Source organism: Convolutriloba macropyga, chromosome 8 (assembly GCF_964194025.1).
Source record: "Convolutriloba macropyga chromosome 8, txConMacr16.3, whole genome shotgun sequence".
NCBI classification, from domain to species: Eukaryota; Metazoa; Xenacoelomorpha; order Acoela; family Convolutidae; genus Convolutriloba; species Convolutriloba macropyga.
Window position 1 is genome coordinate 61,921,483 of NC_134475.1, and position 15,596 is coordinate 61,937,078.

Here is a 15,596-nt window from a genome sequence, read left to right on the forward strand (position 1 = left end):
TCTGCTGGGTATTCTTTGGGCTTTGAACGTAGGTATGCCACTGCGCACATTGTATCTTCAGATGCGTCGGCAAACACATGAAGTTCCCATTTGTCCTTGGCTGTGCTGAAATATCTTCTATCAATGCTGGTTTCTGCTACTTCTGGAAGCTGCGCCTTCCACTTCAGAAACCTTTCTTCTTCGTTAGGTTCTACTGAGTTGTCCCAATGTTGTCCATTTTTGGTCCAGATGCTCTTAAGGAGTCGTCTCATATGAACACTGAATGGTGCAAACAGTCCAAGAGGATCAAACACTGAAGAAACTAGAGATAAGATCTTCCTTTGGGTGATTGGGGTCTCAACTTCTTTGCTTGTACCTCTACAAACCTGTAGACTATCATCGGTAATCGTCCACTGAAGCCCAAGCACTGATGACCCTTCCTGGCTGGGTTCTACTTCAACCTGCTTTGTATTGCTGATTGATCTTAAGTCCTCTGGGATTGCGTTGGTTACCACGTTGCTGTTGGTGATCCACTTCTTCAGTTCAAATCCATGTTTTGAGAGAAGAGGTTGCAGTTGTTTGAAAACCTTGATTGCTTCTTCAGGTGTTTCGACTGACTTGATGAGATCGTCCATGTAGAAGTTGTTTTGGATTGATTTTGCTGCAATTGGGAACTCGTCTTCGTTGTCGATGGCTACTCGCTTCAGAGCATAGTTGGCACATTTTGGTGAACTCTTTGCTCCGAAAACATGACGTTGATACTCGTATATTTGCACAGGTTCGTTCATTGTTGGTCGCCACAAAAATCTCAAGCAGCTTTTATCCCGTTCAGGAACTTGCACTTGCAGAAACATTGATTCAATATCTGCGGTTAAGGCAATTGGTCCTTCTCGAAATCTGAATATTGTTCCAATCAATCCGTGTAGTAGATCGGGTCCGGCTAACAACTTGTCATTTAGACATACATCCTTGTATTTTGCTGCAGCGTTGCAAACACGGCGAACTTTACCCGGTTTGTTGGGGTTTAGTACTGGATGGTGTGGCAAATACCATTCCTTTCCGAAAGTGCCTTTGACTTCCGATTTGCCAAGGATCTTCACAAATCCTTTTTCAACATCTGTATCAATTGACTGTTGATACAATTCTTTTAAGTTTGGGTCTCGTTGGAATCTTCGTTCCAGTGAGTAGAGCTGACCAAGGGCCGAGCCGTAGTTGTTTGGGAGATTGGGTTCTGGTTCACTCCAGAGCATGCCCACTTCGTACCGCTCGCCTGTAAACTTTGTCGTGCTCTCTAGAAATTTCTGAGCTTGCTGCTCTTTCTTTGATTGACTTACAACATTTATTTTGGAAGCATAGGTTTCTATGTCCCACCATGATTGTATATTTTCAGCCACTTTCACATCTTCTGTGGAGGCGAAATGACAAACATTTTGACTTTTCTTGCCTGTCATGGGACCACTGACTACCCATCCTAATTCTGTTAAGACGGCGAAAGGCTCACTTCGTGTTCCAATCTTATAGTCCAATGGACGTTGAATTTCGTAGGCATCTTGTCCAAGTATGATGCCTACTTCCATCAGGTTGAATGTTCTGTTAGTGAGAACATTCAGATGTCTGAATTTGTTCTTCAGTTCCTTGTAATCATATGTTGTGTTTCCCAACGAGATTGATGGGTGTGCAAACGCTTCAATCGAATGCACCTTTGAATGTAGTCCCTTTATTGTGATAGGAACCTTCTCTGTCCTCAAATCTTGCGTCCCATGTATGCCAGCTATGTTCAAGGTAACGTCCATGCCTTTGGCTTGTAGTTGATCCTTGACACTTTGATCGATGAATGATACTGTTGACCCACTATCGAGGAAAGCGTTGGTAGTCAACCTGTTACTACCACTCTGAACCGATACCGGAACTATTTGAAGAAAACTAGTAACTTGGTTACTCTGGTTGATTGTTGCTGCGCTAACATTAACTGCGTGACTACCTTCGTCCATTTGGTTTTCTGAGTGTAGCAGTCTGTTGTGCTTTTTGGTACATCCATTCATACCGCACGGGTGGACTTTACAATCTTTGATTGCATGCCCTTTCCCCAGACATCCATAACATAAGCGTTCTTTTCTCACTGCTGCATAGCGATCGGTGACATTCATATTCTTAAATATTGGACAGTTCCATATTTTATGAGTGCCATCCGCTAGTGGACAGTTGTTGTTTTGCATTTGCTTCGTTTCGTTCGCATTCGAACTCGCAGTAATATTTGATGATTTTGAGAATCGTTTTTCCTTGTTAGCGTTTGGTCGATCATCTTCCTTTCGTTCGCTCTTGGTTGATGGCATTCCTTCATGGACAAAAGCCATTCGAGCTAACCATTTTTCAAGGAGAGTGAGATCGGGCCTATCTTCTTGACACTCGTCAACGGAAAAGAACCACTTTTCTTTCAAATTTGGGGGCAGTTTTTCAATTGCCACTTGCAGTGTTGAACTTGATTGCAGATCGCCTTCATAGTTGTATTGCTTCAGTACATTAACTAGGTTGCTGATTGTTATTGAGTAATTAATTATAGCCGTTGAGTCGTGCATTCGAATTGGTTGTTGTATGCGCAATGTGTTAAGCTGAGCGTCGACAATTAAGTAAGGTCGCCCAAACTTCCGTCCCAGGAGTTCCCACGCTTGAGCGTAGAATTCTCCCGAATAGCCCATTCCTGATATAGCTGACTTTGCTTTACCTGTCAACAAAGTTTTCAAGTGGCTCATTTTCTCTGAGTCGGGTATATCGCGATGGTGAACCGTTGCTTTGAACATATTCGACCACTCCGGCCACTCTAGGGGGTTTCCGTCGAATGAACTCAACTTCAACTTAGGTAGCTGACTACTACTGCTTGGTTTATTACGCTTAAATTTGTCTTGTTCCCGGGCTGTGCTGGCACGCTCTCCACTTGGTGACCGTGACTTAAGTACACCTTCGCGATTGAAGCTTACCCTGGGATAATTGTTGTCGATCCTGGTTTTCGCACGCTCGAAACTATAATCGTGCAAGTTGGAGAATTTATTCGAGTTATCGAGCCAACCGGAAACATCTTTATTCTTCGGGGTTTTCCAGTTGAATGGTGATCTACTTCGCATACTAGGGGCTGCACTATCATCAGAATCTGATGCTCTTGCGTCAAGAGCTTCTTTCTCGTATTCCAGTTTCAGTGCACCTTCTTCTTCAAAAAGTTGCATCTCCATTTCAAGGTCCTTCCTTTTCAATTCGAATTCAATTTTCTTCAACCTCATTTTTGATGCAAAGTCTTTCTCTAGAGTCGCAAGATTTTCTGCTTTTTAGCTCGTTTATCAGAGGAGGCCTTTGAATCATTGTCCCTGTTTGGGTTTCCATGTTCAGCAATTTGTTGAGAAACTCCCACAACAGAATGTGAAGACTTAGCGGCAGTTGGTTCTGCATCGCTTGTCAATTGTGCGGTTTGATTCTGTTGATCCGTCATGTTTGTTTCTCCGTGAATGTATGGTAACCAATCTGCGTTTAATGTTTGCAAGAAATTTAGTCGGTCGGCTTCGTAACGTTCAAACAATTCAGAATCACGAAGAAAATTTGCTCGCTTTCGGTTAAGAATGCAAAGAGAGTCGTCAAGTTTCAGCACCTGTTTATAGATTGTCTTGAGTTTGCTTGATCTATCGTTGTTTCTGATTAGTTCCTGGCCTTCCTGAATTTTTGCTTTGATTTGTTTTTCGGAGTTGCTAATCTGTCTAAGCAAAATGTCCTGACTCTGTGACGGAGTCACTGCGTTTGTACTTTGGGACTGCAGCTTGAATATCTACAGTACCTTTTGTTTAATTGCTTTAATTAAGCCTTGCTATTCAACTTCTAATGCACTTTGCCTAATTGGCTTTGCGTTGTTGAATTGCTCGTTGAGTTTTGTTCTCGTTCGTCGATGACTTCGTCACTTCGACTGTTGGGTTGGACAGCAGTTTATTCCACTGTCCGGGTCGGCGGACCAAATGTAACGGCTGCTCTCCTTGTGTTTCACAAAGAAAGTTTTACACCGCCCAGTTCGTTCTGAGTGGTTACAAAATCTGTCCGGATACTTCGTTTATGCAGTTCGCTTTTGTAACTGTATATCCGCTCTGCTGTACTTACCGTTGCATTAACTATTTTAGTTCGTAACTGTTTGCTGATCTTAGTTTTTTCAACTATCAATTTGAACTGGATTGCTACAGATCACACAATACGGGATCTCTTTATGTATACCAGTTCAATCCGATAGAAAAAACAAATCGAAGACAAAGATATATGTCTAAGACCTGTTTGTGCAGAAATATTTAAATTTAAACCTAAGTTGGCTTTTGCTGTTTGTACTCACAAGTTGAGAATACCAGAAGTTGGGGTTGTAACAGTTGAATTTCAGCTCCAATAATTCGTTGATGCAAGACACAGTAACAGAATTTACTGCTCAAGAATAATATTTTGAATACAAGACACAGTAACAATTTACTGCTCAGGAATATTTCTAGTTCAAGACACAGTAACACGTTATTTACTGCTCAAGACAATTTGTTTTTGCAATATTTTGCTGAGTTATACTTTCAGCCGTTTTCTGCGGCTACTACGTTGAGTTCTGTGTGTTCTTTTTTGTTATTTCCCCTTTTTCTCTTTTTTCTCACGTGACAAACTGTAACTAGAACTAGAACTATAACTATTAAAATGACTAAGACAACAGAAAGTGTTTTGTTTCTATTTTCCCCGCCTATGCAAGTTTTTTATTCCTTAAGCTCAGCTCCAACATTTACAAAATCCCATTTCAAATTAAAATTAAACAGTGAAACAGTTGCGCTAGTGCAAATGGCAGAAGTACCAGAATATATAAATTTTATTGCTGTCCAATCAGAATAGAAAAAAAGTGTTAATACTGTTTTTTGATTGGCTGATTGATCAGCAAATGCTCCATGATTTAAAATGGTATATAAATATTATCCTAAATTTGCTCAGAAGTCGTGTTAGGTGAAAAAATATATGTACTTTTGGGGGAAACTGATCTCACATTCGGTTGTGGTATATTCACATAAAGTTCCACGGGCCGCTGAGGCATGGCCATGGCCCGCGAGGCTTGTAATATAGGCTATGTCAAATTTACGCTAATTGAAGGCATAAAGTTACAGTTTTAAATTTCTTAACCAATCAGATGCACTGAAAATTCTATATTTGGGTACGTCTATTTGTTGAGACATCACCCAAGGCAGTGTTCTCAGTCCACGCCCCCTCGTCTTCTTTAAAAGTATTTCAACCTTTGAGCAGCAGTAACGTCGTTACTCGCTTGATTCGGGTTTTCGCATAAGTTTCACCTTTCTGCTCATTGGGTGAGTCAAAGAGAAACGTCATTTACAAATTTCCCCTCTTATTGATTAATTTTGACCACAACCAAATAGTTCACGTTGATTTTTTTGTTCAATAATCCGACTATAAATTAGCATTAGTGTTGGGTTATGGACATTCGCAGGCGGAATGAAAATCGCTTATAACTAGGTAAAAGAATTAATTTCTCAAAAAGAGAGAATAACAAAAAATATATCTTACAATAGATCTGAATAGTAGATCAAGATTGTGATTTGAATTTAGGGATGAAAATACGCTAAAAAGTCAGTTGTCTATATACCCATTATCTTTGTGAAAAGGGCAAGACACAAAAATAATCATAGCACCATGATTTGTAGTGGGGGTCGCAAGGGTTACCAAATATGGTTTGCTTCTACAAAATTTCCAGAAATCATTTGCACTTCAAGGGTATCATGACCAAACAAGTACCTTAATAAGCATTAGCAGAAATAAGCATTAGATATAGATACAATAAAATGGTTCTATTTATAATGATCTGAGACGGTTGAAAATGAACTAAGCATCGGTTTATCAGAGATCAAATTCAATTATGTTGTTAGTTTATATCAACATCACCGTGGAAATCTTGGTGAGTTCAATTTTCTCTTCAACTAACATTATATCTAAGTTTGAGGTCGATGTCTAACAGTTAAGAAATGCAAGCATGCTTTTAGTAAAAATGAGAGGCTAATTCGATCCCATGTTTGGATGAGGTAATTTTATATCATTTATCACGGGCCACCGCCGAATGGCAAAATGAATTACTCTTGAATTTGAACATCGGTAAATATGTTTTTTGGTACATCATAAATTGTCTCACTTAGATATTATGATGATGTACTCTTTCTGATAAATTTAGTCATTGGGGAAAATGTGGAAAAACTCATTTCCTGCTGAAAGTGTTTTTAAACTGAAAGTATTTTTAAGCTGAAAGTGTTCTTAAACTATCTAGAGCGACAATTAGATGAACTGAATCTGCATATGACTTGATAACAAACATGGTAAATTTTGCCAAGATCTTGACATGACACTTGCTATGAAAAGTTTAAGATTTGAAAAATCTTGCAAGATCTTTGCATGGGAATCGACACGATCTTAAGAAGATAACCACGATTACAGGATAATTAGACTCAGAGAGCATTTTGTTCGAGAAATCTCTTTTAAGGATAAATTCTTGCTCAAACGTGTTTGTTGTAAAAATTCTGATACATAAATGGGCTTTATAAAGAAAAATTTTTGAGACTGATTATGAAATGATTTCTTACAAGTAGGGAAAAAATTTAAATGATCGCAGAGTTTTATTGGATGAAAAACGGCCCGTATTAATCTGTCTCTATACATTTTGTTTTGTAAATTTGCAGAAGAGTAAGATAATGCAGATTGTTCTTAATTAAGAAACTACTTTTATACATGAGTTTTCCATTTTTTCCATTAATTAATCAACTTGTTTGCCGACGACAGTCCAGCTCATTATAATCAAAAGTAAGGATTATCAAACAACGAATCCTCACCGTTCGTTAAATTTGATTTCGGTTTACGCTTATTTATTGTGAAAATTGTTTATTCCGACGAGGTGAAAACTTGATATTTTTTCCTCTTTGTAATTACTATTATATGTATTTCAAGAGTCACATGGCTTCTATTTTCAATTTCACCACTCTTTGGGTGAAATAAAAGTGTTTTTTTTTACCCTGGGGTAGACTGAAAAGTGGGAGTCTATAGCCCCGTTGTCTGTCCCCTCCAATGCAATATATTGTGCAGTAATTTGTATATTTTTTTATTGGAGAAATTAATTTTTTTCTTTATTTAACCAATTCTTATGGTGTTTGGTACCGTCTTATCGGCCATGAACCAATCGCAGATATAACCAATCGCACTTATGAATTAGATGGCTCTTTTGAGCGAAATGTTTTCGAAATTGTATCAGAAACAAATAATGTAAAAAATTGAGAAATAAATTTCAGGCTAATTGAAGCATAGTTACTGTTGACGACAAAAGACGCAAAGTGTTTCTACACAAATTAAAATTTAGGCTTTAAAAACATAGTTGAAGCTCTATTCTTTCATAAAGTTCTGACCGTTTTGAGGTACTGCTGGTAATCATACACAGTGGGCATTACTGAGGGCACCCCGACACTTTCCAAACTGAAAGCAGACTGCTGCTGACCAGAGGGAAGACCTCCCGGATGTGAAGGTCGGGCCAGTCCCCCACTGACAGCAGAAAACTCCCCAGACTCCTCCATGATGTCGGTCAGTTCAGATACTTCGCTGGTTTCACTCATGTAGTCCCCTGGAGGGAGGTTAGCCCCACTTTGGTGACCATCGTTGTGATCATAACCACCCCCTAAAATGGTCAAAATTTCCAATTATAACTATTTCAATTTCTGTCCTGTTACAGACCCCCTTGAAAATAGGTTCTACTTCATTTCACCCCAATTTTGAGGTGCTGGTCATAAATGATTTAGTCCTAAATGTTCTGTCAATTATAGGAATTTTAAAATCGGGGTGAAACAATGTAGGATGTAATTTTAATGCGGCGTTAAATTATATAGGGATAAAAAATCGGGGTTACAAAATATGTGTAAAAAAGAAGGACGCCCGAAAAAATAGTCCCACATTAACGTACAACTATGGTAATTATTAGGGGGGGGGGTCTACAGAATCCAGTCCCCTTAAGAGGATGCAATGGGGAAGATCCTAAAATTTTAAGGGATATGGTTGTGATCAAGTATTCATGGTGCTGATTATCTGTGCTACGGTGTCCTCCTTTCTCATGCCTTTTGTTTAACCCCCTATCATTTCACCACTCTATCATTTCACCCCTCTATCATTCCACCCCTCTATCATTCCACCCCTCTATCATTCCACCCCTCTATCTTTTCACCCCTCTATCATTCCACAACTCTATCATTCCACCCCTCTATCATTTCGCCCTTCTAAAATTCCACGACTCTATCATTTCACCCCTCTATCATTCCACCCCTCTATCATTTCACTCCTCTATCATTTCACCCCTCTATCATTCTACCCCTCTATCATTCCACCCCTCTATCATTTAACCTCTCTATCATTCCACCCCTGTATCATTCCACCCCTCTATCATTTGACCCTTCTATCATTCCACCCCTATATCATTTCACCACTCTATCATTTCACTCCTCTATCATTTCACCCCTCTATCATTTCAACCCTCTATCATTCTACCCCTCTATCATTTAACCCCTCTATCATTTTACCCCTCTATCATTCCACCACTCTATCATTTCACTCCTCTATCATTTCACCCCTCTATCATTTCACCCCTCTATCATTCCACCCCTCTATCATTTCACCCTTCTATCATTCCACCCCTCTCTCATTCCACCCCTCTATCACTTCACCCTTCTATCATTCCACCCCTCTATCATTTCACCCCTCTATCATTTCACCCCTCTATCATTCCACACCTCTATCATTCCACCCCTCAATCATTTCACCCTTCTATCATTCCACCCCTCTATCATTCCACCCCTCTATCATTTCACCTCTCTATCATTCCATCCCTGTATCATTCCAACCCTCTATCATTTGACCCTTCTATCATTCCACCCCTCTATCATTTCACCCCTCTATCTTTTCACCCCTCTATCATTCCACCACTCTATCATTTCACTCCTCTATCATTTAACCCCTCTATCATTTCACCCCTCTATCATTCCACGCCTCTATCATTTCAGCCCCCTATCATTTCACCCCTCTATCATTCCACCACTCTATCATTTCACCCCTCTATCATTCCACCACTCTATCATTTCACCCCTCTATCATTTCACCCCTCTATCATTCCACCCCTCTATCATTTCACCCCTCTATCATTTCACCCCTCTATCATTCCACCACTCTATCATTTTACTCCTCTATCATTTCACCCCTCTATCATTCCACCCCTGTATCATTTCACCCCTCTATCATTTCACCTTGATTTAAATACTCGATATAATTGGCACTATTAACATTGGAACTGAAATCATTTGTCCAAGTCTCATGTTTTTCTCCAACAAAATTATTGTCGATAAGTTTTCGTAAAATGGTCGAAGACAACCCAGTCTAGAAAAATACTTATAGGGAGGCTTTTTATAGCCCGGGTTGAGGAAAAATTTGAAAAATATGTAAGATAAGCGGTGAAAATTTGTTTTTTTTGCACCGCAAATTTCGTACATAATTTTGCGGTGAAAGCGGTGAAATTTTGCCGTTAAAATGCGGTGAAATTTCCCCGCTAGATTAAGCGACGAACTAACAAAAATTCACCACATTTCAACGCTAAAGTATGTAATTTTTCCGCTTATTATAGCGGTGAATTGTGGTGAACTTTTGTAAGTTCACAGCTTACTCTAGCGGTGAAAATACATACATAATTTCACCGCATTAACTGCATTTCACCGCAAAATTATGTACGAAATTTGTCGTGAAAAAAAATATTTTTTCACCGCTTATCTTACATATTTTTCCAGCGTGGATCATACAAAAATTCACCGTTTCCTAGCGTTGATCTAAAAAAAATTCCACCGCTTGTCTTCCATAATTTCATCAGCTTTAAAACGTGATTTTAACACTTTTTTCTAAGCAGTGAGTTTATGTAATTTCACTATTAAGTTAGGCAGTCAATTGATGTAATTTCACCGCATTCACTGCTGATTTCACACAATTTTAACACTTTTTCGAGGCGGTGAATTTATGTAATTTCACTGCTTATCTCAAGTAATTTGTTGGACACTTTTTTTCAAAGCGGTGAATTTAAGTAATTTCACCGCTAAGTTCAGCGGTGAAATTATGTAACTTCACCGCTACCAGGCAAAAAAGTTTTTTTTCACCGCATTCACCGCCTGATTTATGTAATTTCGCCGCATTCACCGCCTATCTTACAAAATTTTCGAAATTCACCGCTTATCATACATAAATTTGCATTGAATGACGGTGACACCACGACCCGGGACCCTACTTGTGCCCCGGAGCAGCGTCTTTGGGTCACTCAGGGGGTCTTTTCATAAGTCGAGGTCTAGGATACGGAACGGAGTCATTTTCTCACCTGTGAACCTTTTACCGGTCCCACCATTTGGACTGAGTACTCCCTCCGCTCTGGTATTGAGGTGTCTGTTAGAACTAGTGTTGTTCGCTGTCAAGTGGGCTGGCACCCTCGCAGGCTTAGAGTCAATCGAACAGCCCGTGTGAGAAGTTGTTCTAACTGATATTCGTTTAGCACCTGTAATGAACAAAAACCCTCCCTGTACCAGTCTATACCACATTTGGGTAATTTTCTTTCATTTTTGGAAAACCCTCCATTATGGAATAAACCCAACGAATTTGATACACGAAATTAAAACACGAAATTTGATGCGTAAGAAAAAGAAATCAACGATTCAAAAGCGCAAAAGTCCTCAATACATGCAAATGGAACCCACCTCGTAGAGAAGAGACAGTTAGTATTGCCCGGTCGGCAGTGGGGTCTGGAATAGTTGCCAAAACCTCTCCGGAGTCTTTAAGCACTTGGTACCCCGTCACGACAGCACCATTGGAAGTTCCTACACCCACCCCAACACCACCACTAATCCCTGGAAGACCTGAGGCGACAGCGGGGTCCGATACCACTGGTTGCCAAAATACAGAAAGGGTATTTGGGGGAGAGGACCCCACCGAGACTCGAACCCCGGTCGGGCAGTCGGGAAGCCCTAAAGAGAGAACGAATTGAACGCGAAAACATTAGGTAAGCACGCAGAAATTCACAAGTGCGGACCTGTTTACTTCTCGCCCTGGTGAAACAAGGGAGTTTAGAATTGAATGTTTTCTTAACCCGGAACAATACAAACTAAAAATTCATGCAATGTTTACCAATTTGCTTGTGAAGATAAATATGATACATATTTTACTCGCGTCAAATCTTGAATTATTTACATAAGATGTGGCCGCGGTTCTGGTTTGTAAAGACCCAATTTCCAAATATCCAATAACCAATAACCCAATTTTACCCAATTATAAAATACCCGCTGTGCTATAATTCCCAATTTATAACTGTTGATGCTATAAAAAGAACCCAGCGATTCGGCCAAATTATAAGATTAGGTAAGACTAAACCACGGCCACAAAATTGAGAATAAAGTAGCAATCAGAAATTGACACCACTATTACGCAACACGTAAAAGTAATAAAAAAAACTTGTACCGAGCGACGCGTTTATTGGTTTTGAAACAAACAGACTCAGATTACTTCATCAGACCCAGAAAATATTACGATGCCCCCTCGTTCACAAGGGAGAGAAGGAATTAGATCGAAAGTTATAAAAGAAGAGAACATTTAAATGATACCAGCAGCCTCGCTTAGAATTGTTATTCGTGAATCGGAGAATTGCCAACTGCATCGATTTATGAAAATTGATAACAATAAAAGTTAAGATCAGCCGAATGCAAACTTTAAAGCGGATAGAATTGTGCGTGATGTGAAACGGTTTCATGAACTTTGTGTCAAAAGCGTATAGTAATTAGACTACAGCTGTTCGAATTATCCAGTTATTAACGGATCGGGATCTTTTTAACAATAGTCCCCCCCCCCCACTTTGGTACCTAGCAGAGAATCGCCATCCCTTTTGTGCTATATTTTACCACAATATTAGCTGGCCTACAGTTTATATAGCCAAATATCAGTTTAAGTGCAATTGCGGACCGCTGTCCATGGCCATGCCTCTCATGAGCTGTGGGATGTAATCCGGAAATCGGGGGTCGGTTATCGCGGCAAAGTTACTAGTCGTCTCTGATTGGTTAATAAATCGCTCGCTTAAATTCTATTCAGGAATAGCCCCGCTTTTCCAAAAGGGGGGCAATTGTTGAAAAGATCCACGGATCGAAATGAAGCCATTAGAGCAACGCTTGGCTCGTTATGTTGATTCTATGTCACCGCCATTATAATGAAAGTAAAGTTTGGGACTTTTTCGGGTTGCGACCCCAAAATTTCGTGATTGATTGCAATCCTGTACTCTCCACTGAGCCAACTAGTCCACACTGCGCTCTCTTAATTTTAGTTACAATTTCAAGCTCCATCTTATGATCACAACTTACTTACTTACTAGAGCGTATACTCTAACAAAAGCCGAAGGTCACAGAGTGAAACCATTAATAAGGAGTGTCGAAAGCAGTAGATTAAAAAATCCAAGTGTGCATGTTTTTGCAAGCATCAAAATAGCTGTCCCACAAACAAAACTATTCATTGATACGGAGCATTACCCCAACTGTCATATAATAATACCAATTACACCGCAAAGGCAGACTTGAAATGATTTTGTCACATGTGACCGAGAATGTAATTTAAATCCATTTTGATATGTTAATACATGAGAAATACATAAAATTTGCAGAGTTGGGTTGCATTCAAAAGCAAGGCTTTGTAAATAATATTAGAAACTAAAACCAACAAAATTAGAAAATTTAAGAATCACGGAATCCAAGCATCAAAATTCATTGCCTGAATTCCGTATTGGAACGTAACGCAGTTCGTTTTTATTTTTTTTTTGCAACAAGTAAATTAAAATTATAACCATACGGTTAAATATACCTGAAACAAAAAATAATTCAAATCATTCAAACAAAATAATATAATAAACATCAACAATCTTCTTAAAGAATCACATTTTAAAATTTTCTTTCGATTGTTTTCTTCCTAAAAATAAAAATAACTTTTAAAAGCTCCTACGTTACTATTCAAAGGAATTTTTTCATGTTGTGAGAGCAAGAAATCATTCAACGTTTTCTTAAAAACTTTTCCATTTTTTGCCAACCGAAGCCAATGTGGTAACTTATTCCATTTTTGTACGCATTGACGAACAATCGAATTCATTCCAAAGCTTGTTTCGGCATTTTGTCTAACTTTGAATTGTTTTGTTCGAGTATTTTGATGAAAACTCAGATACCCGTGAAAATTTTCAGGATTTTCTGGCCTAGCGATATCATAATAAAATTTAATTAGCGACATTTTCGCTATTATCAGCTCAGCTGGTAGGGTTTTTGTCTGGATTAGCAGATCTCTCGCTTTGTCATACTTTTTGCGTAGAAAACACACCTTTATACCCCAGTTAATCTGTCGGTTAAGGCGTTTTAGGTTTTTTGCAGATAAATTTTGAAAAAAGATTGCCGAAAATGATAAGTGCGAAAGCACAAGTGATTTTAGAAGAAGAATGCGCGCGTTCAGGGGAACTTGATGTCTTATAAGGTAAATTGATCTTATAGCATGAGCCATCTTTTTCAAGGTTTTATTCAGCTGCTCCTCAAAACTAAGATTCCTGTCAATTTGAATACCAAGATATCTGTAACTTTTTTGTGTTGTGAGAACTTCGTTTTTGTAAAAAATAGATCCGAAATCAGAATTATCGCGCGAGAAAAAGATTAATTCGGTTTTGTTTGTATTCAAAGTTAGTTTGTTCATCTCTACATATTCTTCTGTTTTTTGTAAAATTTCCGTGACTTTTCCATGAAAGCTACCTTTCTGTCCACAACAGACAATACTTGTGTCATCTGCGAATTGAATTACCTTTTCCGTTGTGCTTATATTAGATGAGAAATCGTTCACATATAAAAGAAGAATGAGTGGTCCTAAAACAGTTCCTTGTGGCACACCGTGATTCAAAATTTCACAATCAGAGAATACGCCATTAAGTTTTACCTTTTGTCTACGGTTGGCAAGAAATGAAAACAATAACTCTTTCGCTTCCTGGGAAAAACCATACATTTCAATTTTTTTCAGGAAAATGTTATGCGAAATGGAATTAAACGCTTTTGCAAGGTCTAGAAAAATAGCCACAGTTTCTTTGCTTTTATCTAGATTAGCCGAAACTGTTTCAACCAGTTCTAGAACTGCATCTGTTGCAGACTTTTTTTTCTGAAATCCGAATTGCTCTTTGTTTATAATTTTATGCTTATCAATGAACTCCATTATCTGAGTCAGGAGGAGGCGCTCAAAAATTTTTGCAAAACTCGGAGTTACAGAAATTGGTCGATAATTTGTGCTATCTAGCTTATCACCTTTTTTAAAAATTGGTGTTACATAGGCTAGTTTCATTTTTGTTGGGAAAACACTCTCCTTAATGCACTGATTCAAGGCGAACTGTAGATGTGCGCCTATAGCTAATTTGCCAGACTTTATGAGTCGAATTGAGAATTCACCTGGTCCTGCCGCTTTGTTATCGTCAAGCGAGTCAATGACTGAATAAAGTTCTTTTTTAGTCACAGTTCTGAATGTGAATTCAGGTATATTAAGTTTATCAGGGTATTTACAAGCAATATTCGAACCTTTGAAAACTCCTAGATTAGCAAATGCTCTATTTAGACAATTGACAATGTTTTTTGGTTCCCTTGAAATTTCACCACTGTCTAATCTGATTTCATCAACCTTGACAACTCTTTCACTCGGACTGGTCTTTTGTTTAATGAATTTCCATTGTTCCTTACTTGTTGGTAGTTTTTGGAAGAAATTGATGCAAAAATTGTTGTGCGCCTCCCTTAGTCTCCTATTAACTAAGTTTCTTATGCGCTTAAATTCACTGTACTTCTCACTGTCAGGACTTCTTTTCCATTTATTGAACAAAAAATGTTTTTGGGCAATCAAATGTTTCAATTCTTGTGTTAACCAGGGCTTAGAATTCTTAGAAATTTCTCCCCTTTTTTTAACACTCTGAATTGGTGCGTGTTTTTCAACAATTTTCTCAAAAATATCGATGAATGAATCAAACATATCGTTGCCATTCTCACATTGGTACATTCGAAACCATTCGGCGAGGGCAAGATCTCTGTTAAATTTAGAGCGTGAGAAAAATCGAAAACTTCTCATCGTTATTATGTTGTCACTCTGAGATTTCAATGGGAGGTTTGATTCGAAGATAACAAGAAAATGGTCGGAGTTAAAAGGGGTTGTTGTGACATTGTAGGCAATTATCTGATCTTTTGAAACAAAACAGTGATCAATAAGTGTAAATGTTTTATCAGTACTTCTGGTTGCATCCCTTAGGTTAACAATTTCTAATCCTGAATTTGACGCAAAAACATCTAGTTTACTTTTCTCTATCTTGTTCAGATAATTCAAGTTGTAATCTCCCAGCAAAATAACGTTATCTGTAACGCTATATGCCCCCGATACTTCGGTACAAAAACATCTAGTTTACTTTTCTCTATCTTGTTCAGATAATTCAAGTTGTAATCTCCCAGCAAAATAACGTTATCTGTAACGCTATATGCCCC

The 15,596-nt window shown here is 38.5% G+C and overlaps 1 protein-coding gene across 2 annotated transcripts in view; it reads right to left on the reverse strand.

Moving 5' to 3' along the window:
* The window catches only part of LOC142344902 (RIMS-binding protein 2-like), a 114,335-nt gene that overhangs the window by 24,974 nt on the left and 73,765 nt on the right, over positions 1–15,596 (reverse strand). The gene's annotated exons all lie outside the window — the stretch shown is intronic.